The 25,222-nt window shown below is 36.7% G+C and overlaps 1 protein-coding gene and 1 long non-coding RNA gene across 4 annotated transcripts in view; one reads left to right on the plus strand and one right to left on the minus strand.

Moving 5' to 3' along the window:
• The window catches only part of LOC139967494 (uncharacterized), a 137,470-nt gene extending 127,203 nt beyond the window's left edge, over nt 1-10,267 (plus strand). For both annotated transcript variants that reach the window (XR_011793013.1, XR_011793014.1), the window contains one exon: nt 1,489-10,267. This is a non-coding gene — a long non-coding RNA (uncharacterized lncRNA). The remainder of the gene's footprint in view (nt 1-1,488) is intronic.
• The window catches only part of LOC139967492 (uncharacterized), a 50,461-nt gene extending 30,467 nt beyond the window's left edge, over nt 1-19,994 (minus strand). The window contains exons 1-2 of one of the 2 annotated variants that reach the window (XM_071971369.1): nt 19,816-19,994; nt 10,274-10,404 (exon numbers count right to left, since the gene is read on the minus strand). The gene's annotated coding sequence lies outside the window, so the exon portion shown is untranslated. The remainder of the gene's footprint in view (nt 1-10,273; nt 10,405-19,815) is intronic. The other variant, XM_071971368.1, reaches the window with a different exon arrangement.
• Nucleotides 19,995-25,222: the final 5,228 nt, after the last annotated feature.

Raw genomic sequence — 25,222 nt, forward strand, 5'->3', positions numbered from 1 at the left:
AGATCTGTTCTAGATGATTTAATCTTGCCAAAGGAAAGGTGAAGTCAAATGTTAGCCTAAATATTCCGGATATCACAGAAAAAGCAATAGTACATTAACACGCTATTAACATGAGCCTCTGCAGCCCACACTGAGACCTCTCCAATAGATACGAACTGTTGACCCAGTTATCTCGCTCTCAGAGGAAAAAATTGTTCACGTTTGTCAAAATGGGGGAAAAAAAAGTAATGAGAAATTTCTCTTAATACAAAATATGTTTGCTGTCTCACAAAACATATAAAAAGCAGCACTATTATTTAGTCCAGGAATCCTGCCTACAAACATTTACATTTCTCCTGTGCTCAAAGTTAGCCTACAGTTCTGTCCTGAAATGTAATCCGTGCTCATGAAACCCAGTTATATGATATTATAATGGTAACAGGACAGTTGTCCAAGATCCCAATTTGTGACCTGAAACGTCATTTCATCTCATGTCATGCCCTGATGAAACAATTTGTTTAACACATTCAATGTTCATGCCTCAGTCACAGTATTTTGTTTGTATTAGACCAACAGGTAGTTTCTGCAACAGATTCTTGATTATGTGTCACATTTATCAAACAATTTACTCAACAAACATGCACCTTACAAACTCACACAAAAGAACGTTCTGCCCTCATCACCGGTTTTAAACGTGTACTGTTTGATTAGCATAGAAGAACCACCTACAGGTACTTCACAACAATTGGCTAATAGCCAAGAAATATATAGAAAGGAATTTACTTTAACTATTTTTCTCTCTCCATTTTGAATGGTTTGAAAAATGGCATAAATCGAATAAGAGAATTGACCCAAGTATGCTGCAGAATTTAATATTGCCTTTGGAGACATTTTACATAAGCTCTTGATCAAACAATTTGAGATATTCCCTAGTTTCATGCAAATTTCCTATTTTTTATTCCTATTGTTATAATCAAAGAAAGTAAATTCAGTAGGCAATGAATAAGCTAACTAGCTTCACCTAGGCATTGTAGATCTTGATGTTACACTGTTAAGCTAGCTAATCACTTGTAGTCCACAAAAAAAACACTATTTCAAGTTTACAAGGACATATAACTAACTGTAATTATTATTTGAATGGAAGCAGCACCGTTAAAAACCAAATAACTACATTGTAAGTATCGCACAGAACAGGGAAAAAAAATACAATACTACAAACAGTTTCATAGGCCCTGATATTCTCTTGGGAGTATCAAACCGATGACTTCAATGCCCTTGAATAAACTGCCCTCTGCCCTCAACAAACAACACCATGTGAAATCTATCCTACAGCCCTTTTTTTTTTTGGTTTAATTTCTTCTGTTATATATTTATTTTCTTTCTTTTTGAATACATTCTTGTCACTTCATTATAGGCTACATAAAGTTAAAAAAAAATTTTCTATAGAAATCTGTTTTGCATACTACTATAAACTAACCTTAGAAATCATAATACTCTACATGAATACAGATGCCAGAGAAATAACTCCTGACAGTGCTGCAGTAATGTGAGAAATAATACAGCTGAAGATGATGCTGCTGATTATGATGATGGAAAGGTTTACAGCATCCAGCTAAGTAACCCTAGAGCTTCCAACATAATGTTTCTTTCTCCATGCAGTAAGTAGAGAGTGTACACACAGAATGACTAACCAACATCACATCAAAGCCCGTTTCCAAGAACTCTTGTCATTTATTGATTCAAGTGGTTTTACTAGTCTTGCATCATAATCTTAATCAGAATGCTTCATCTCCATCTCTGCTTTGAAATACTCATGAATGGTTGTGGTTTGTGTACTACTTATGATCATCATGGCTTGGTTACTTGCTCTCAGGTAATAAATGATGCTTCCGAGCCCATTGGAAATCTCATCAAACAATAGCAGGGAACAAAGGATTCAGGATTCTAAAGATCTTGTGCTTCAATTCAAGGAACCTACTGATGCAGTCAGGATAATGCTTGAATGAAGTTACCATTAATGGCAGTACCCATGTCAGAGGCAGTATTATGGTCTTCTTTGTTTGGACCAACATTTTGTGAGGTGGAGGCAGGAATAGAAGCAGCCTTTGTGAGGGCAATTTAAAGCATTGTCTTCTACAGAGCAGGACTACACATGGAGCTAATACTTGTAAATGAGCTACAGCAGAATGACGAAACAATTAAGTACATCTGACACATGTGTTTCAACATTTTGTAGCAGGTCTTTCTCATCATATTTTGTTTCTGCAAACCTTTGTTTTTTGCTCTTTTTTTTATTGGGGGGGGGGCTTGTTTTTTTTTTAATTGCTTTTGTTTACTTTTGCAAAACATGTTGAGAGTCATGGTGACAATAATAACTTTGTATTATTTTTAATGATTTTTGGTATTCATAACGGTTTGATTGCTTGATAGGTTGGTCTACTAATATCTAACATGTGGACCAGACAAAGCAACCAGGGCTAAGAAATTAAAATCATGTCAGCTTGGTATTGTTTCCTTTTTTTTTCCTTAGTGCTTAGATATTCTTCTGGGCGACTTTTCTTAACGAAGAAGCCTCTTAGAATCCTAAATGACAACATGTTGGATCGTAAATTTCTGTCAATGACCAAGTCATGTCTGTAGTATTCACACATAAATAAATACCCCACAATCAAAACCTAGGAAATCTGTTCCAATTCAATTCCATCTCTCTACATAAATGGACTGAATACACTTTGCTAGATAACAAGTCAAAGTAGGTTAACGGAGGTGCAGTGCTCAAAGTTACACAGCTAGATGGAAGAGTGCAAGCAGCGAGAAGCGACCGTTAAGGGAATGAGTGAACTGAGTCCATTTTGATATTACCTAAATATCCACCCTCCCCCCCCCCCCCTCCTCTTTCCTCTGCTGCCTTTTACTGTCACTCTTGAATCTTGTAGAGAACATTTTTTGTCACACTACTTTGACAAAATGTTTGGTCTCGTTTGCAAACTCAGTTTCTTGCTTATATCGTTGATCTCATTGACATTATTGCGATATAACAGCTGATGATTTCACTTTCCACTAGTTTCCCTTTTTCGTTTCATGGTTGATTATGCTGCTGTTTGTCATGTCATGTACTGACCCTGCCAGTTACAACACTACGTATTTTAACAAGTCGTGCCTCATACATCAATCTTTCTATAAAGTACAAACATCCTGATACAAGACTGACATTCAAGTATACTACACACTAATTAGTCTCTGTACTATGGTAATCAGTTAAGCAATTGGAAATCACCCTGCAAAAGTGGGTAGTTACCCTTAGAAACAATTAATAATTACAACAATTCCACTTGAGTATTATGTGTTCAATGATTAACCTAGGTGAAACATCCTACCAAGGTTTCACTGGTAGCTTAATTCATGTTGATATCTGACCTCTGAAAGGTGATACTTAACGCAGCTGTTTGCATCTGGTCAACACTCAATATTTCTCCAAATAAAGACTGACTGTTCAAAACTGAGGCCTGTCCAAGAGGATTTCACCAAGTGAATGAATGTTAATGAGCAAGCGAATAATAATAATTTGATTCAATCCTCAACTTTTTGCTTTGGAGACATTTTTTTTCATGTATCATTATTACTAACATGCAAAATGTTTAATGGAAATCTTGAAACCTCTGACTTTAATACTGTTCACCTCATTAATATCTGAAATGGAAACTTGACTAATTAAGCTAAAGGACTGCACTGTTAGTACATTTTAGTATTGACTAATATTGCAAAAATTATCAAACTATATTAAAAAAATAATATTTTAAAAACTGAGGAAGGAGTGGCTTCTCTTAACCTTCATTAAATGCTCGAACCAAACCAATAATAATGCTGGACTGGCTACATGAATACACGACAGACGTTTAAAGTCTTCATACGAAATGATCCACACTTAAATTATAGGACTAAGCTTAACACACACTTTCTCACAGTGTACATATGCGCAAAGCCTAGTTTAATAGATGTGCATAACAATCAGCAGTTATTGATATATATTATGGCACCTATAGATCAGAGGAGAAACTTCTTTAGAGTTCTTACAAGTCTGAAGAATATGGAGAACTCGAGAAAACCTGGTGTAGGGTTATGGGATTCAACCGGATCCCAACAGTACTGGGTAAAACACCTCTATGTTGACATAAACTGCAGCAAACAAACAGCGCAGTTTGTTACCAAGTTCATTTGAATGAATGTCAAGATATACCATGTTACAATTTAGCACCCAGAGGTCACCCGTTATATTAAAAAAAATTGAACTCTGCCATCTGCGTACCAGTTGTCTCTGTTATTATGTGTTTGGACATTTCTCATAAAGATAAGGGAGAGTTTCTTCAGTTGATAAATGTGAAGAAAAAAGAACTATTTATAACAAATTAATGGCACAAATTGTCAAGTTAATAACTCAGAGACCAAAACATAAACTGATGTCAAACATCATCCAGTCGATATCGTGGCAGAGTCATACCAGACTCTGGAGCCATGGCTGATAATATTGTTTATACACTTAAATGACTTCTACACACACTACGCAAACAACACACATACTAACCCAGCCATTTGTTTTTCTCATGAATGATCTTTTGTATGAACACAGCAAATTGTACACAAATTGTACACAAATTAACATACAAGAGAGGGTCTTTGTTTAGTTGGTGGAAATCTGAAAGCATAATTGCATCGAAGGCAAACCTAATTCCTCATTGATTAGGTTTAGTATGGAGTTCTTTACCTACAGGTACATACGTACACAGTGCCTTTCTAATTCACTATGTATATATACAGAACAAAAGATATGAATTGCAACAAGAAGACCGCAATTACATTCTTTGACTACTTCAAGGTCATTTCACTGTGACTACATATATAAAACTGGTGTTTCGAAAGTAACCGTGATTGAGAAAGAAGCAATAGAAGAGAGAACAAAAGAAGTATTGTCATTATCCTTTGGAAGTGTTCAGTAATTATATTCTGATTCAATGGGGAACATTGCAGGGCTTTTACCACAAAAATCCCAAAAATCTATGAAAAATACCAACAATGGGTGTTCAGTAGATATTGGAGTTGTATGACACAAAACAAGCCTACCAAACTTCCTCCTTGTTGTAAAGTTTACCTGCTGTTTTATAGAAACAATACATGAAGAATCTATCATACTGTACAAGTTTAATGGACATAGCTAACAGCGAACAAATCTCTTGCATTTTTCTAATGTTGAGGAAGCCCTTATATTGAAAATGCAATGAGCCCGCGAGTTACTAAGACTCAGTCATTTCGACAATCGGCTATAATTTACCATTAAGTCCTGCCTCCCTCAGTAACCACATCCCCTTTCGCACACTCATAGATCACACTGTTAGTGCAGTACACATAGGCTTTATTAAAATATATGCAGTAGTATGTTAGTCAAGTTAAACCTCATCTTAAGACACAAAATCATAAGATTCAACATTGAAAATGCAAGACAAGTCAATTGCTAGTAGGGTGCCTTACTACAAGGGTTCTCTGTTTGAACCTCAATTATGATTTAATACTCAACCCTGCATATGAGCTATCTACCAGTCTTTGTAAGCAGGTACCACTGCCTCACAAAACATTTCAACAGGAGATCAACTACCTTTTTAATGTAACGTACTTAAAGTCTCATATTCAATTCCTAGATGTGCTTGTTATCTAAAGGACTTGGTAGATATAACAGTGCAATTTGTAGGAGAGTAAAAAGCTTACAAGAAGTGGCTGGCACATACCATGTGTTGTTGTTAGTATAGCCTGCATCTCATTACAAATTCCACCATTTCAGACTAAAGCTGTCTTTGTCAACTTCACAACATTTAAAATTAGCCTTTCAATGTCCTGCAACCTAACCCTTTGCAACAAAATAATGTGCATAATTGTATTCAAATAAGCACTGAATTTAGTGGTGAATGTCAGTCGTGATCCACCTGTGTGACAACTTTAAGTCCTCAACATTTTCTCACAAGAGGAAATAGTACCGTGACTAATCTGACCTGGCATTGCCTTATCCATACAAAATGATAATACATGTATGATGCACACTACCTTATGTGGAACAATTTCTGACCTAGAGTCAGGGAAAAACTAATAGCTTATCAAAATGAGAAGTACACAGTACTAAACACTTCTTGTTTAAAAAGAGTACATAACCTGCACCAACTTCACATTTCCCTCACCTTTATAGGTGTCTTGGGGAGTCACAAAAGCAAATTGGTACCAGCATTACTTACTAAGGTAGTTGAGCTTGGTGTAAAACACAGTTCACACCTAAAATATTTCTGTTATCTAGGGGTCTGTTTTCCCATAGCACTTTGACTCTTTGGAGAAAAGAATATGATTTCTGCAGAAAGGAAGCACGCGAAGCCTAAGGTAACTATGAAATTATGAGCATACCGAATGTGTTAAAGAAAGACAAAGAATGCTGAGGGGGGGACGCACATGGGATATCCCACAATTTTCAGGGCTGGTATGAAAGAAGGGTACATCTAAGTATGCGGTCCATGCCACTTTGAAGCCATGCATTTATAACAGGACTGGGCTCAAATATGAAGCTTGAGAGGGTACAGCAAACACTGCTTGCTGGAAGGCGGTACCAAGTGGAAAGGTGATTCAGGACCCTGGTCTGTGTTTGGCAAGGTAATGATTCTCTTAACACATAGATAATCAAATCCAAAATATTTTTGATCAGTAGTTTGTTGGAGTTGAAAGTGTGAACGTGTTCCTACTCTTATCATTACAAAGAGCTACTGTAGTGTGTGCTTAAGTTTCATTGCTGGTGTATATACTTATCATGAGCTTAAATTTGCATATATAAATTGTGGGCTGGAAAAGATTTACTGGTCTTGTTGACAAGAATTGTACAGAACACTCAAACATTTATAAGCAATTAAATTCTGAGAGAACAACATGTTGATTTGGGAGGAAGGAGGGAAAGAAAGTGAACATAGATATTTTAGATAATAAATGCATTTTATTAATGAAATGAAACTACAGCCACTTCCAATGGTTGTAATCTGAACAATGGTTACTATGGGAACAAACATTTTTACAGGACACAGGACACTCACATGGACATAGCTAACCTGACATCAAAAATATCAGAAGTTAACTTGACACTGCAAAGATTACAAAATCTTTTGTTGAGAACACTTAGCAAAACTACAAAGAATAACAGGTGACCAAAGCAACAAGGATATTACATACAGTAGCTTAACATAACAACTCCATGCAGCTAGTAGCTATGACAAAGGAAATGTTTATATTTCAGTTTAACTAACTGCAAGTAATCTCAAAACTCATATTTTCTAGGGTCATTTTGATCTTTGTATTTGCACTGTGTATTCATTTTCTGCCATGTTTTTGACAATGTGTTTTTGTTTTTGTTTTGTTGTTAAAGCGCTATGACCATTTTGGAATAGCTCTATATCAAGCATTGTACTGTATTTCATCCCCACCCCCTCCCCCCACACACACACAAATGTGGACTTTTCCTCATCGAATATGTGCAAATTAGCAGATGAATTCCTTTGGTAATTTAAGGAGAGTTAATCATGTTCTTCCATGATTTGTGTACAAGCACAGAAGTACATCAGCAATGATATTACCATATAGGTCTCAATGCTAAGAGTTGACTTTTCCATTAAGAAATTTCACCCCAGATCTTTCAACATCTGCCTGTGACATTAAAAGCCACATCTATTAAACATCATTTATGCTGAGGTGCATTTGCACATTGCTGAGAGACATCAACAAATGCAAGCAGCTACACTTACAATCACTGTCGATGTGCAACCAAGAGTATGAATATGCTTAACAGGGTATTTCTGATCGCGTGCCAAGTTACTTTTTAATGATCAGACCACTAACTAACAAACAAACAAAAGGGAAGTGTTGCAAAATAACAGACTAATGCTTAGTGTAATGCAGAAGAAAAGTGATATCTTTGGACACATACAAAATAACTGAATAATGCTAAGTGTTATGCAGAAGCAATGTGATATATCTGAACACTTACAAATTACTGACTACTGCTTAGTGTTATGCAGAAGCAATGTGATATCTCTGAACACTTACAAATTACTGACTAATGCTTAGTGTTATGCAGAAGCAATGTGATATCTCTGAACACTTACAAATTACTGACTAATGCTAAGTGTTATGCAGAAGCAATGTGATATCTCTGAACACTTACAAATTACTGACTAATGCTAAGTGTTATGCAGAAGCAATGTGGCATCTCTGAACACTTACAAATTACTGACTAATGCTAAGTGTTATGCAGAAGCAATGTGGCATCTCTGGACACTTACAAATTACTGACTACTGCTTAGTTTTATGTAGAAGCAATGTTATATCTCTGAACACTTTCAAAATTACTGACTAATGCTAAGTATTATGCAGAAGCAATGTGATATCTCTGAACACTTACAAATAACTGACTAATGCTAAGTGTTATGCAGAAGCAATGTGGCATCTCTGAACTCTTACAAATTACTGACTAATGCTAAGTGTTATGCAGAAGCAATGTGGCATCTCTGAACACTTACAAATTACTGACTAATGCTAAGTGTTATGCAGAAGCAATGTGGCATCTCTGAACACTTACAAATTACTGACTACTGCTTAGTTTTATGTAGAAGCAATGTTATATCTCTGAACACTTTCAAAATTACTGACTAATGCTAAGTATTATGCAGAAGCAATGTGATATCTCTGAACACTTACAAATTACTGACTAATGCTAAGTGTCATGCAGAAGCAATGTGGCATCTCTGAACACTTACAAATTACTGACTAATGCTAAGTGTTATGCAGAAGCAATGTGGCATCTCTGGACACTTACAAATTACTGACTACTGCTTAGTTTTATGTAGAAGCAATGTTATATCTCTGAACACTTTCAAAATTACTGACTAATGCTAAGTATTATGCAGAAGCAATGTGATATCTCTGAACACTTACAAATTACTGACTAATGCTAAGTGTTATGCAGAAGCAATGTGGCATCTCTGAACACTTACAAATTACTGACTAACGCTAAGTGTTATGCAGAAGCAATGTGGCATCTCTGAACACTTACAAATTACTGACTAATGCTAAGTGTTATGCAGAAGCAATGTGGCATCTCTGAACACTTACAAATTACTGACTACTGCTTAGTTTTATGTAGAAGCAATGTTATATCTCTGAACACTTTCAAAATTACTGACTAATGCTAAGTATTATGCAGAAGCAATGTGATATCTCTGAACACTTACAAATTACTGACTAATGCTAAGTGTCATGCAGAAGCAATGTGGCATCTCTGAACACTTACAAATTACTGACTAATGCTAAGTGTTATGCAGAAGCAATGTGGCATCTCTGAACACTTACAAATTACTGACTAATGCTAAGTATTATGCAGAAGCAATGTGGCATCTCTAAACACTTACAAATTACTGACTAATGCTAAGTATTATGCAGAAGCAATGTGATATCTCTAAACACTTACAAATTACTGACTAATGCTAAGTATTATGCAGAAGCAATGTGATATCTCTGAACACTTACAAATTACTGACTAATGCTAAGTATTATGCAGAAGCAATGTGATATCTCTAAACACAAATTACTGACTACTGCTTAGTTTTATGTAGAAGCAATGTGATATCTCTAAACACTTACAAAAAGCTTGCAGCTTTTTTTTAAGTACAGAAGTGCAAGTATGTGGAAAGTTTTAATTATCTGAACAATAAAAGTGCTTTCATTCTGGCCATAAGAAGCATTTTGGAAAGTTGTGAACATCATCAAAAATGAAGGAAAAGTTTACATTGAGGTTCACCAAAGAATGTCTTTCAGATTCTTTCAGACTCCCTTCGATACTTCCTACCGCAAGATTTAATACAAAAACAGTCCACTATACGGAATTGCCTAATGCAAACACTGCATACTGGTTTTGTGTACTCTCTTGCATACATATATATAAACATCATGTATGTGCTTCTTAATAATAAAAGAATAGTGTATTCATGTATGTTAAATGGGCACTAGTGTCAATATCTTCAAATTTCCTACCAACACAATCTCTTTGAAACCACTTGAAAAGGCTTCCTTAGAACTTCACAACAAATACGACAACTAAATATGCAGCACTTCAAAAAAAAATAGGTACAGAAGTAAAAAAAAAAAAGGACTACAGAAAGTGTGCAAAAATGCTTGAACATGACAGAAAGTTGTAACAAGGTACAGAGTAGTACACAGGTAGTACCTTGCAGGACTGCGTTGATTTATGATCATCTAGCGTTCGTTCAAGTCAGATACTATCTCATTCAGAAACCTGCAGAGTAGTACCTTCAGGACTGTGTTGATATATATGATCATCTAGTCTCATTCAGAAACCTGCAAAAATTACAAGTGTAATATAAACAAATTACTTCACGAGTGATACCCAACATTACAACCAGCCCTGAGCATGCAACATGTGTGCAATGGCTTCCCACGTACATTTCCTGCAGCAATGTGTTTTAAGTATACCAGTATCTTACAAACATGTCAGAAATTCATTGCAGGTCCAATTTCTTTGCTGTCTCTACACACACCAAGTTCACAATACTACGTACGTTTAACAAAGCAGAGCAAAGATTGGAAAATAACATGCATGCACAATGACTTAGTATATTTACTGGATATAAATATACTGCTAATAACCCGTGCAGGCAGTATGGAGAATGCTACTCAACATACAACACATACTGTAAAGTGCAGGCTGCCTGTATGTAACTGTGTAAATGTGGACTTTGAACAACAAGTTCCAGCAAACTGTTGGGAAGACAAATGCCACCCAATATGGCATAAATACTGATATATAATGAAGAAGAAAGCTATTAACACCAGTAGCGATATAAATACTCAATTAAACCAAAAGGAAGTCTACATCGATTCATAGTTATGAAGATGAAACGACACAACCTCCCGGAACCCTGGAATTCATTGGTCCAAACAATGTTACTTCTTCTTTCATTACAAATGGAATTGGATTAATCATTTCAAAGCAGATGATATTCTGAACTCGAACAGGAAATGAAACTGTAATCAAGATACCATTATTTTGGATAGAGCTCAGGTTCGGAAGTTCATGTACATGTATGGTAGAGACATTTCTAAACCATAAAGATTCAGATCAAAAATCAAAGCTTGCAAGAAGTACAGTGCAAACAGAAAATCTGAAACTAGTATTGACACTATATATCACCCTATATATCGTTTGACTAGAGCAAAACCTTACATTTACATATTCTACTGTTTATCACTCAAATACAGGGATGCATTCCATATCTACAGAAAACTTGCAGAATTTTGCTGGATTAAAATCTCAACTTTCTCTCAATTTATGCCACAATGAGTGAACATGTATCCTTGACCTGAAATGCATGGTGTGTTGCAAATCATTTTCTATTCCAACATACATACATTCCTACTCAGGTTTGACCTCTTACCTTAATCCTACACCACAAACAAAAAAGAGTACATTTGACTTCATACAATGAAAGTATGTTTGGAATGCAAGGATGGTTGTACACACATGCCACACCATGTACATACCATGACACCTTGTTTGAACTCAAATTGTGCTGGGTTGGGCCCACATATGTTCATAGATCTACTTATTGTTTTCTTTTCTTTCAGTCAAGAATCAGTGGTTTTTGAATTATGTAAATACAGTATTTCTGATATTTCTGATATTTAATGCAGGTTATTATCAAGATTACGTAAGAGGACATTTTTGGAAGTACCGTAAAACATAAATCCTCTCACAAGAAAAGTTAAATCTACAAACATTGGGAATTTGTTTTTTCTTCTTGCCATTGCCCATGTGATTTTTGAAGGAATACATATCTCAACCAGTTATAATCATTTCCCCCACTACAAAGTTTTTCTTGGAAGTATTTAACAATTAAACGTAAAGTACATTCATGCTCTAAAAAAGAAGAAACTTTCTATACACTATGTATTTTGCCCAGTTTATACAACAGGAACTTAAATAAGTCGTCCGACTTTTAATGGTCCACTTGACCACTCACTGTTTGGCAATTGGAAGATCAACTGGAGATCCTGTTATAGTTGTAACATTAACTTGCATTGTGTGGTCGTATAGTGTAAGTCAGAGATTTGTACTATGAGTAATACAGATCTAGCCCAGCCTGGGGTAAAAAGGAGACACAAACCCAACCCAGCTAGCTTATGTGATAATAGTTGTCAACAAAAGTTACTCATTCAAGATTCCTACTGTAGCTAGCTTCTAGGGTTATCGTCTACAAGGATCAACAAGTAGGCTTCTCATTCAACAGTTTGAAGTATTGCGATTATTATATTGTTTCAGATTGTCAAGGTATAAGTTACTCATTCAACATTCCTACTGTAGCTACTAGGGTTTATCTACAAGGATCAACAAGTAGGCTTCTCATTCAACAGTTTGAAGTATTGTGATTATTCTATTGTTTCAGATTGTCAGGGTATAAGTTACTCATTCAACATTTCTACTGTAGCTACTAGGGTTTATCTACAAGGATCAACAAAAAAACTTCTCATTCAACAGTTTGAAGAATTGCGATTATTATATTGTTTCCGATTGTCAGGGTATAAGTTACTTATTCAACATTCCTACTGTAGCTACTAGGGATTATCTACAAGGATCAACAAGAAAGCTTCTCATTCAACAGTTTGAAGTATTATGATTATTCTATTGTTTCAGATTGTCAAGGTATAAGTTACTCATTCAACATTCCTACTGTAGCTACTAGCGTTATTATCTACAAGGATCAACAAATAAGCTTCTCATTCAACAGTTTGAAGTAGTGTGATTCTATTGTTTCAGATTGTCAGGGTATAAGTTACTCATTCAACATTCCTACTGTAGCTACTAGAGTTATTATCTACAAGGATCAACAAGTAAACTTCTCATTCATCAGTTTGAAGTATTGTGATTATTCTATTGTTTCAGATTGTCAAGGTATAAATTACTCATTCAACATTCCTACTATAGCTAGCTACTAGGGTTATTGTCGACAATGATCAACAAATAAGCTTCTCATTCAACAGTTTGAAGTATAATGATTATTCTATTGTTTCAGATTGTCAAGGTATAAGTTACTCATTTAACATTCCTACTATAGCTCTGGTATAATCTGCATCAACATCAGCAATGGAGAGCCTTTCAATAACATAATATCATTGTGGCCAAAGTATCACTTACAAAGTGCTCAACAGTATATTCGAATCCTGCTTTTCCTGGAGTATGATTTACGAGAGCCAACAAAACAAACTTGATCTACGGTACTAATTATTGCAACTAGAGTTACAGTACACCTATAGCATGCCAAAGTATGACTTCATTTCATGTCAAACGCCACACTATGAAACCAGAATGATTATGTGACATAAAACTCTCTGCAACCAGTGTTCATGCGTTAAGTTTGCATGACAAAGAGATACATATACATACTATGTATTCAGCCCCACTTAAATGCCCAAACTGCATTTCAAATACTATAGACTTGTTACAATGTGTTTCACCCTCACCTATTGTTGGATACATATATTTGCGCCATGCATTTGTACAAATAGTACAGCTACACCATGCACTGACCAGCACAGCCTTCTCTTATGTAGAGTGATCCTTTTGCCATGCTTACAGAAACAACCCAAGGTTGTCATCTTTTGACCTCCAAATTTTTATTTTTGCCTGAGTTAAAAAATGAAGATAGTTACTGGTAGTGATAAGGAGGGTTTCAGTCCTCTTTGGTGTATCAATGACACCAGTGAGGGTACCTATGTTTCTCTCAAATGTCCTCCAATTTGTAGGGGTTTCACTGTATTTTGATCTCACTTTACTGGCACTTTCCATGAGTAAGGAGTCATCAGGACTTTAGATTATTTCTTTAACATCCTTTATTTCTAAACTAGGCCTAATACATCTCCACTCAAGGCTATAACAAGATATAAAATCCATGGTATAAAATTAATGAGGGATAACATGTATATATCATTTAAAGCACCCAGAGATTTCATTCAAGGTTAAGATCTATGTGAGGTAAGTGCTTTCCCAGCATTCCCTAGGTCCCTCCCTCCCTCCCTCTCCCTCCCCATGGGTTTTCATTTATGGTCATATCAAGGACATCACAGACATACATGCTTTGTCATTGCATGATAGGCTCATAAAAAAAAATTAAAAAGTCATTATGTGCTCATGTCATGAAAATGGACAAAATGTTCACTAGCCATTTATGAACTGAATTCTAAAGGACATTCTAATAATTCCAACTTAAAAGTTCCCAACTCTTCACACAACCTTTACTGCTATCTGCAAAACAGTTTACCTACGTAACAAAACATAGCTTGTAAACAAGATTCTGGGAGTAGGGTTTCCAGCTTACAACTTTCAACTAAAATTGCTGATACTGAAAGTCCAGTTACCAATATGGAAGTAGGGGATTGAAAAGTGAGTTGTCCCTCTTTGACCACTTCAGATACTGAGTGTCAAACAGCCGATGGAAGCATCAAACTGTCCATCAGCTTTCAAAGAGTGATGGCCAATAACTGATAATTGTTTCAAATACACTTTAGGACTGATGTGATCAAGTTGTCATTACAATCATTTTTTAAATGTAGTCAATTAAAAGATTTGCAAACCATTCCCCCCCCCCCCTCAGCCCCCCCCCCCTTTGCAAAACAGAGCTCTATAAATATATAGCCATTTTTCACATATACATTTTCTTTTCTTTGTTCTTTCTTATATGAGAAACAGGTGTCAGTTCCACTTTCTTTATGTTGTGACATTGTATCTACAGAAGCTGTAAATGGCCCTCTACACACTAAGAATTAGCAATTTACCACATCAGAAGCCTGTTATCCCATTTTGATCAGTTATGATCAGTTTAGGATTAACCACTAAAACATTAACAAGATCTAGATTTCATCTCACTACTAAAACAATAACACATATTATATACTCTCTCTTTGAAAGATTCTTTAAATGCAAAGCTCATATCCTTTCAATATATATTCTTTTTATTCGTTGTTCCCCCAAAAAAGACTACAATCTTGTTGTTAACCGAGAGCTAAGCAGTTTCTTTTTGGTTCGAAAAAAGAAACAATGAGCAATAAATAATGCAGTGCGCATGTCTTTGTTTAAATACTGCTTACATTATTGTAACTCATTGATGACTCATCACTGATATATATATTCCGTGGCAACTGGACAGTGGTCAAAGTCATAGAGCTAATTAATTCACTTTGATAGCAACCATCTGTTCCTGCCTCATTCCAGACTGTTTATCATACACAGCATTGTTACGAACACAGGATTCTGCCTCCGGGGATGCAATGTTTTAACCGCATAGACAAAATCTTCACAAACTTCTATTTTTGAGAAATAAACACCACGTACACACATTCACAACTAGGCCTATGGCAAACATATCAAAACTCAATTTGCATGAACATCTTTCTTTCTTTTAAAAAAGTCACCACCCTTCCTCCAAAGAACCAACCTTTCTTTGAACCCACAGATGATTGAATTTGTTTGCAAACATATAAATCATAACATTGAAGGTAAGGTACAGGGTTAGCAGGATTCCATTACAGAAACTTTCAAGCTAAAAATAGTCAATGATGCGTTTCCAAATTTCCTGTGATCTGATTGGCTAATAATCCCTTACCTATTGTCTGAGAACATTCTTGCATGCTCAATAAACAAAGTAGGTTGTGTTGTTTAAAAACAATAACTTGTAACAGTTTCTTACCCCTGTGTAGAGACAGCAAAGTTTGTACTATAGGCTATCATATGTGTGCACTCAAATATCATGTTAGGCCTTGTTGACAACACATTTCCACAAAAAGCAATAGAAGTTGTAGTTGACTTGCTTTAAGAATATCCCCCTAATATATGAGTCCTTGATTTGATCACAAAATGTTATGAGTTGAGACAATTTATTAATTTTGTGGGAAGCTTAAATCTCGGATACTGAAAGGGATTTTTCACCTCACAGTATGTTTGTTCCCTCTGCACTGAGAGTTGTGTAAGTAGAATGTGCATTCAAACCACAGTAATTTCTTCACTGCAAACTTTTTCGCTGTCCCGTTGACCACATGCTTTAGGTACTTGTTTTTTGTGTACAACGTTCATATTACAGATTGAGTTTTTTAATTGACATAGCCTAAAAAGTTATTTACATACTGTAATGGGAAAAGGGTCGGATCTGGCTACAGTTGGGCCGACTTTCCTATATTGGTTTGTGAAAAGGAAATCTTCAACTTTGAATAAAACTTATGAATAAAATTTGCATTGGGTAACTGTTAATGGTAACTTATGACACAGGGTTCATAAAAGTTGTGAACAAGTACCAGGCCTTTTGAGGTGCGTGTTCTTGTGTCTTTGAGATCTACAAGTTATATCTAAAACTACAAAATTTAACAGGGCTCATTAAAATCAGTTAAAAGTGCAGTATTTTTATTCTTGCATTTCCCTCTAGGCGCTGTTGTGCTTTACATTGATTCCCGACATCACAGCTTATTCATAGCCTGTAACATTTTAACAGACGCTATGTAAGGGAGTTGTATCACATGTAGCAGTATGTATTGCGTGATGTTTAGGCCAGCATATATGGTACTGTAACTAATCTATGGTAAATTTCCCGCTGTGCAATTTGACAGTTATTTTGTTGTTGTATATCAGTTACAGGTTTCATCATTTGAGTTTTCTTTTGTGCATATTACAGACCTATCACTATAGGCTTCCTTTGTGCACGAGCCATTGTGTTGTCATGGGTCATTATAGCTAGGTTTTGTGTTCCTGTACAGGTATTTTAATATGTATGTTTACATGGAGGACTGGGGGACGCAAGTTTTTCCTAAGCGGACAAAAACAGACGTTGCGCCCCGCGGTCGCAACTTTTTAAATCCTAGTAACAATACTGCACTGTTATCAACTTCTGCACTAGAGGCAAAAAGAAAAACCCCAGTACGGATTTGAGTATTAAAATGCCATAGTTTCAATCCAATTGAACATTGATGATGATTAAAAGAGCATTTTTGGTGGTTTTCATCATGTTATTGTTCGTTAGTCATTCACATTGAGTATTCACAATGATCTAGAAATCCAACTGGTCTCTTTACAATTCCGTACCTTTGTACAGGGAATAAAATGTACAAAGAAGAATAAGCCTCATAGTGGGAGGAATAGTAACATGATCTTCTGAATTGAGTTTGGTAACTACCATTATGAGAGGCCTCAAAACTGTAACCTCATTAATGTCTTTCTAGTAGTTACTTGAACTCAGATATTGTGAATAAGTTTTCAACTTACTCTGAAAGATTGAGGGATTCATAGCAATCTGTATCTGATATAATAATGAAATGTGTTTCAGGTCCCCGCCCCCCCTTCAAAAACAAAAAAACAAAGATGCCACATGATATTTGTACCAATCATGAATTGATCATAAAATTGCACTTTACATCACACTTGAATGACCTTGCCGACATCTTACGGATTAAATTGGTGCTGTTCTCCTCTACCATGGTAAGTGTAAAATAAATGTAAACACGACCTCGGCTTCATCTCAAAAAACATAATCACAATCATACGTAAATATACATTCCTGCAACATAAGTATATATTTACATTGATCACAACAATACAGGTGGACTCATCAGCCCAAAACAACCTTACCATTGATCAATGGAAGGGGTACTAACTGCTTTCCAAGACTGTACCTTCACTAACTTACCAAATCAATGAAGTCCTTCAATTGATGCTAATAAGATTACAATGTGCAGTGTTTGCTGTTCCACTCACATGGGTAGGTTATGCTTTCCATTCCCAGCCCAATCTTGAACTGCACAGTGGTTTGAAAAACTTTGGCTTATTTCTCCTTCTGGCCAAACCATGGCTACTTGTAAATCCTTACTTTTTAAAATTTGCTGAACCAATGGGAGAGAAAAGAGATGACCCAAAATGGTGTCTTATTTTTGGTGCAGGCAGCAGAATTCTTCTGAATAGAAAGTTTCAGGAACAAGATTAAAGTTGATCAAAAGATTGGAGTAATAGTTTGTTTTCATAGCAAGGAACAAACCCATGCCGTGGAAAGTCGTATCTAGTCTACACTTTAAGTGCTTTATCTTTTGTTCAAATAACTGTCACTGCCACTTGAAAAGTTTGTGTTTAGAGTTTCAATTTATCCGAGAGACTGTTACCATTACCTTCTCTTTGTTGAAACTGCCTGCCTCATCACAGATGATGTAACGGAGATAAATAACTCGAGAAAGTTACTTTATGAACATGAATTTATTGTCTTCTACGTGTACCTAACAGGGGAATTCCCATCCCCTTTTCATTCTTGAATAAGTTAGTTAGGTCCAACATTGTCAAAGTTCATCAAAAGACGTCAATGACAACACATTACGAGTGAGACTTGCTGCTAGATGCTCGCAAACAAATCTTGAAACTGATTTGTACAAGAAACACAAGAAAGGAGATGGTAGTGGGAAGAAATGTAAACATGAATGTTTATTATATCGTTCATATCATGCAACATTCCTATGAGTTTAATAGTACTTAACTTATTTAAGTAAACATACATATAAATCATTACTTTAGCTCTCTGCTGGTAAAGTAGTTCCTTTCTGAGCGTAATAAACAGTAAATGTTGCATAATAACATTTTTTGAAGCAGACAGTTTGATGATCTTATGTTCCAGTAATATTAGGTAATTGAGCCCAAAAATATTCCTCAAAATGAGGAAATAGATAATAATGAGTATTCTTACTAAGTGCCAGTAATATTCAGCCATGGCCTAAGCTTAAAATAAAGGGTAATAAGAATTTCTATGCACTGTTTGAGACATACAATATAGTCCATGTGAACCTTCATTTTATTTGTACTTAAGTTTGAATATCTGAACGCTGGAAATAAGTCTGTACATAACATTACCAAAAATCATTAATGTAGGGAAATAGTTAACACATGTTGGTGTGTTTTTAGTTTTAGCAGGGCTATAGAACTACTTTTACATCAAGTATATCCTCAGAGTAAAGTTTACAGTCCTGGTAGCCTATCATGACATTACTGTGTAAAGTCATTATTTTCTTGCCAAAATTAAGTTTCAGATCATTTTTCTTACATCATGGATATACTTAACACTTTAAATAAAAAAACCACAAATTCTAACAAAGGAAACAACAGAAAAGACTGATCGTTTTCAACTTAAGAAAACAAACGTAATGCTATAGCTGCACTATTTGCTTAAAGCTCAAAACTTTTTTCTCTAGCTAGTCTAAATTCACCTTAACAGCCTAGCATTTTCAATTGCTGATAATAATTGACCAAAATTATATGGCCTCACCCTAAAGAAACACACATGTAAGGCCATTTTTCCCTACAAAACACCTTCCCCATTAAAATTAATCTATTCGCTCGCTGTCAACGACACACACAGCGCTCTGACGCCAAGTTGACCTGGCTGAAGCGAAGTACAGAGGACTATCTCATTAATGTAGCGGACATATTGGCTTGGTTAGGCTTACTACTACACGTACACAACGGGTAAGCGTGGCATATTATTACATACTCGCAAACCCGTACTACATGCCACACAATGCACCAACTACATTACGGTGACCACTACGAAACATTACAATGACCGCTCATTAAAAACATCACAAAAACAACATTCGTATCTCTACACACTGGGATAATTCGATACAAATTTAAACATGAATGATGTGAAAACATGAATAGAATTCTATGTTACTTACCGCCATGTGTTAATCGTGGAAATTGATCACAAAATTCTCATCATTTTCTAAACGGTCATCGGTTAAGTCCAGTCGATGTGTAGTCATTTATGCTGTTGGGGAAGGTGACCTCGAACTTCGTCACTTCGCATTGATCATGGGCTTAACCCTCGATGCATTACTGAACCCCTAGCTACCTGAAAATTAATCAAAGCGCATTTACAACATGATTCTCAAACAAGTATTAAAGAGATAGTCTGTTAACCGCAAATCCCTTCTCGCTATTCAAAGAGTCGAAATAATGAGTAGGAAAAGAATAAAATTCCTTGAATTTTACGAAATGTTGATGAGTTTTTCGTTTCATTGACGTATATCAAACTGCGAATACTGCTACTACGTTCAATAGTAAGATATCACCGGAAGTTTAAATTGGTAGAATACCCATGTGACCTCTATATGTAGCGTAGCATGATATTTTGTATACTTTTGTGGCCTCCGTTAAAGGGGTAGTCTCACAGAGGTGTACGGAACTTAGTGAAGATAAATTCATTTTCCATACGCTAAGAGAGCGCGGCAAAGTCCGCGGGGTAATTCTCCTTTTGAAAGTTTCTACGTGCACAACGAGAATGAAAGCGCGTCACTTCTGTGGGGAAGAATGGATGGAATTTAATAACTACGAGAATATGTAGCGAGTAGCGTTGACCTTAAAGTTGAATGTAGATCACGATTTGCAACGGAAATGAAAAATTGACGAATAATGACGCATAGTTTTTGCGAGTTTTTGCTGGGTAATGTAGCAAACACACATGAATGCACGCGTTCTGCTCTCTTGAGCCTGCTGTATACCTATAAATTTGGTCCAAAAATAAGGTCAAGGACGTTTTGTGGGTGCAGGTTTGAATGATCACGTTTTCAACAGAGGTTTGAATAACAGCTCGTTATCACAATTTAGCACTGGGTGAACGGAAGCCCTCGTTAGGAGATTTGGAGTTTCATTGTTTTCGTTTTTTTGTATTTATATTTTAATTTGTTTTTATTAAAGTTCATAATAGTATACTTAATAAACATTAATAAATATAATAATGCTGGACAACTTATAGAGTTTAGAGCATGAATTGTCTCACTGAGTTAATTCCTTTAATCCTTAGAAGATTCGATGGAATCCATTTTTTGGACATAATCTAGCATTTCAACTACCTCCCCATCATCTTCACACTCTGCTATGGAACTCCTGCAGTTTCACGTAAGTTTGCCCATGTATGTGCATAACGTCAGGTGAGGGACTGTGGGTTTCGGGTTGTTTCACAGGCGATTGCTGTCAACGATTATCTTCTTTGAGAAAGTACCTTTTTTTGGAAGGGTGTAACCAGTGTTCCCCCATAGCAGGCTCAGTCCCCTTGTGTATCACTAAGCACACTCCCCGCTCTGTAAATACGCCCAACAGAGGACATGGGAAGCATGCATGCAGTGGCGCCATACATGTTCTGCTGTTCTTGACTCTGCCCTGTATAAGACAAATCCATATAAAGCGAAGTTTCCTCGGTCTAAATGATTTCGTGTTTTAATCAGTTTTGATAAGTCTTTCATATATATTGTAGTATGGGGCTTAAAAAAAAGTTTTAAAAAATAATAATAATAATATGAAATAATATCATGAAGTATACAATTTTCGTATATGAGGAATGAAATCAATGCCATTTCATGATTTCGTAATAAATTATGATGATTGCGTAAGTCTCTATATCATGTGCTGAGATAAAACTTTCTCAATTCTGGTATAATAATTGAAGCAATTATTTTGAAGACGGGCGCCATCAGTTCATCGCATAGCACTTTAGCGGTTCCGCGTTGTCGCCGTATAATGCGTTCTCGGGAATGCGCCATACAAGGTCAATGACACTCGTTAGAATGCAAAAAGACCCCCACCCCGCCCCCCCCCCACACACACACCCTGAAAGCATTGAAATGTTAGTGTTGTATTAGTTGGCATTTTTTGGCATATGTAAGCTGTAATTGGTAGTGTTATCAGATTATAATTCCTTCCAAGTATGCGACAACGTTTTCGTTGCTGCTAACTTTGTTCTAACTTTTAACTAACGGTAAGCGTTATCTCATGGAGTCTGACGTTGTCGAATTTTCTACCACATAAACGTATCACCATTAGTGACTACTGTACATTGGTTGGTTGTGTCGAGCACGCATCGTAGAAAGACGTTCTGGCTACGTTGTTTTGTAATAAACTACCTAGTACTGATACATCCTTGATTGAGCAATGTTATTTAGCCAAACAAAAACGTCGTTTTCTCGAGAATAAGAGAGTGATTAAGAACTTGATGCAACAATTTACTATTATTTCTTGTACAACATTAATGCGCGTTCCTGTTCAAAACAGTCACCATGTTATGCGCAAGACGGTCAATCACTTCACTAACGGGGAGTTTTTCAAATGTGATGATTGCCTTTTTCAAAATATGAATTCCTTAGAATGCTTTCTCGAGAAGGCGTATTCTGTGCCTCGAATAGATTGCGCTGATAGAAACATGAGAAAAATTAGTAATTTGCGTAACTTCATATAGCTGTTATTCACATTCCAAAATAGTCATACAGTATATTTACTAACCGTGTCAATGTGGAGTTGCCACATGTGTCACGAAGTTGATGGCGGTCTATACATTTACACTCTTTAAAATGATATTTGACTAATCGATGACGATATTGCTTCCACACTTTGTTATAAATTGTCTATACTGATTTGTGGAAACCACATCCCTGCAGCGTGTTTTATCGCAAGGATCATCATTTCTTGAAGGTGAATTCGCTGTATGGAATGTGTCTGAATGGCAGTACCGGAGATAAAGATGTCATCATGACATGTGAATCCTTCTGTCGCTCTTTCACTCCCCATCACCTCCAACTCTCTCCACCTCTCTGTCTCTGGACACTTCTCGACACCGGAGAGTGAAAAAGTTACGTTACCTCAAATTAGCAGTTTCGTCGGGGATTCCCGTCTACAAGTTTCTTCCTTCAACTTTTCTTGGGAATCAGCGCCTCGATATTTTGTGTCTACCCACTGGCGGAGAAACAGGGGGGTTGGGGGGGTTTTAACCCCCCCACTTTTTGAAGAGGGGGGGTTGGCCCACACAATCAACCCCCCCTAGTTTTTGCCAGTAATGTTCTGTTATAGCCTATGTTATGTGCTCCAAATGGCATAATAAATCAAATTATTATATTTGAAATTGTTAAAGTCATTTCAACCTTTTACCGGTAGGCTATACATCAACAATTAACGACCGAAAACCGAGTTAGAATTGACCCATACATTATTTCTAGCCCCTTTCCCCCACCTTGCGCATTGGAACTTGTAGCTCATAGCGCTAACTTCACCCCACAACAGACATACACAAAATAACGTTTTGTTGCTGTTGAATAGCTTTGGATCTGTATACACTTGCCAACTTCAACGAGGTGAAGGAAGGAAAAGAAAAAGAAGAAAGAGAAAAGGAGAAAAGGATGGAGTAGAAAATACGGCAAGAAAACGGGAAGAGAAAGAGGAACAGTGACAAAATTATTCGAATTAGTAAAGCAAACAGCAGATATCACATCATATCAGTGAGCATGAAAATTGCGTTCCACGATAAACAGCCTCCAAACCATGGGCGCAGATCCTGGTGAGGACTGCGGGACGCGTCCCCACCAACTTTTTCAGTAGCGGGGACATGATATACCGTGTCCCCACCAATTTGTCTTGACCAATAGCTGCATTTCAAGTTCCCCTGTATTGAACTTTGGCGCAGTTTGATCCAGCATTGTGCAAATGACATGCAGCAGTTCTCATTTTATTGTATTTTATCCACAGTTGTTAAATATAGGACGGAAATCGCATTTGCGGCAGTCTATATTTGTTTTCTGGGAGAGGACCCCAGACCCATCGTATATACAAAAGTCTACTTGGATTATTTGTCCCCTGATTTTCCTTCTGCAGACGCCCATGTATTTCTCCAAACTAAATTTCTAAGCCATGAGATCTAAAACTTAAGGAGGTTTAGGAGCATCATTAGGTCTGGGAAGTGTTATTTCCGGCGATCTGGGAGGTATATTTGCCCAAAAAAATCGTACGCTACGCGCGAACCCATGGTTGCGCTCCGCTTAGATAGTGTCATAGAACAGACACGCGTCCCCACCATTATCCAAGACTGATCTGCGCCCATGCTCAAAACTGTCGATGTGTGTAGTGTTCGGTTTCGGAAATATCTGGTGTATTTTTATTTCCTTCAACGAAATTTTTTAGTAGCCGTCTGAATTTTCGAAAATTCCCTAACCAACATTCTTCATCATACTTCATCATACTCGTGCAATTTTGACCCGTCTGTTAGGGTTTGAAGGAGGTTTTTCTATATCGGTTGTCCATAGATGATATTTTGTGCAACATTATGGGTATGTTTTGAAGTGAATTTATTCACGAGAATTGTGAATTTTCAAATTCTGAACAGTGGGGCTGACGGATATTGTGGGCCGCGATGCACCTACAAAAGCAATGATCCACAGGATATGTGATGAAGTCGAACATGATGTGTGACTGGTGACAATCTTCAAAAGGTTATAGATGAGAAAAAAAGTATTTGGAAAAAACTTGGTTCTCAGGCAAAAGTGTACATATGGTTGGTCAGTTTCAAGCCCGAGAAGTGCCATTTCCGGTGATCTGGGGGTACCAAAACCAGAAATTTGCTTGTACGCTGCGCGCTAACCTATGGTGGCGCTCCGCTTAGATAGTAATACGCGCCCCCGGGTTAGAAAATCCTGCATACGCCCCTGGTTAAATGCAGCTTTTCAAGGCCTGGGCAGTGCCATTTACTGCAATCTGGGAGGCAATATTTGCCAAAAAATTCTTGTGCACTTCGCGCCAACTTATGGTGGCGCTCCACGTAGATAGTGAGCCAGCAGTTATGACTTTTTATTTCATCAATGGCCTGCAACCCAGGCGCGTAGCCAAGGGGGGGGGGCGAAGGGGGCAGCCGCCCCCCCCCCCCCTTGAGCATATTTTTTACAAAAATTTTTAAGGTTTTTATGATATCGCTAGTATTTTCAAAAGAGAAAATGCTAAGATACAACTAACAAGGCATGGGAAGTGCCATTTCCGGCGATCTGGGAGGCATTTACAGCCAAAATTTTCTTGTACGCTTCGCGCCAACTCATGGTGGCGCTACGCTTAGATAGTTTGCAATGCCGAATCTACAGTTTCGCCCCTCCCTTGGCAAATTCCTGGCTACGCGCCTGCTGCAACCCCCCCACTTCTGACAAGAAATCTCCGCCACTGTGTCTACCTATTTATCATTTCTTATGTATTGTGGTATCATAATTGATTTTGTCTCTTCTTTTGCTCCTTTTTTAAAGAAATTCTTTGTTGTTAAATTATTCATCCATGTTTCTC

Source organism: Apostichopus japonicus, chromosome 5, assembly GCF_037975245.1.
Source record: "Apostichopus japonicus isolate 1M-3 chromosome 5, ASM3797524v1, whole genome shotgun sequence".
In the NCBI taxonomy this organism is placed as follows: domain Eukaryota; kingdom Metazoa; phylum Echinodermata; class Holothuroidea; order Aspidochirotida; family Stichopodidae; genus Apostichopus; species Apostichopus japonicus.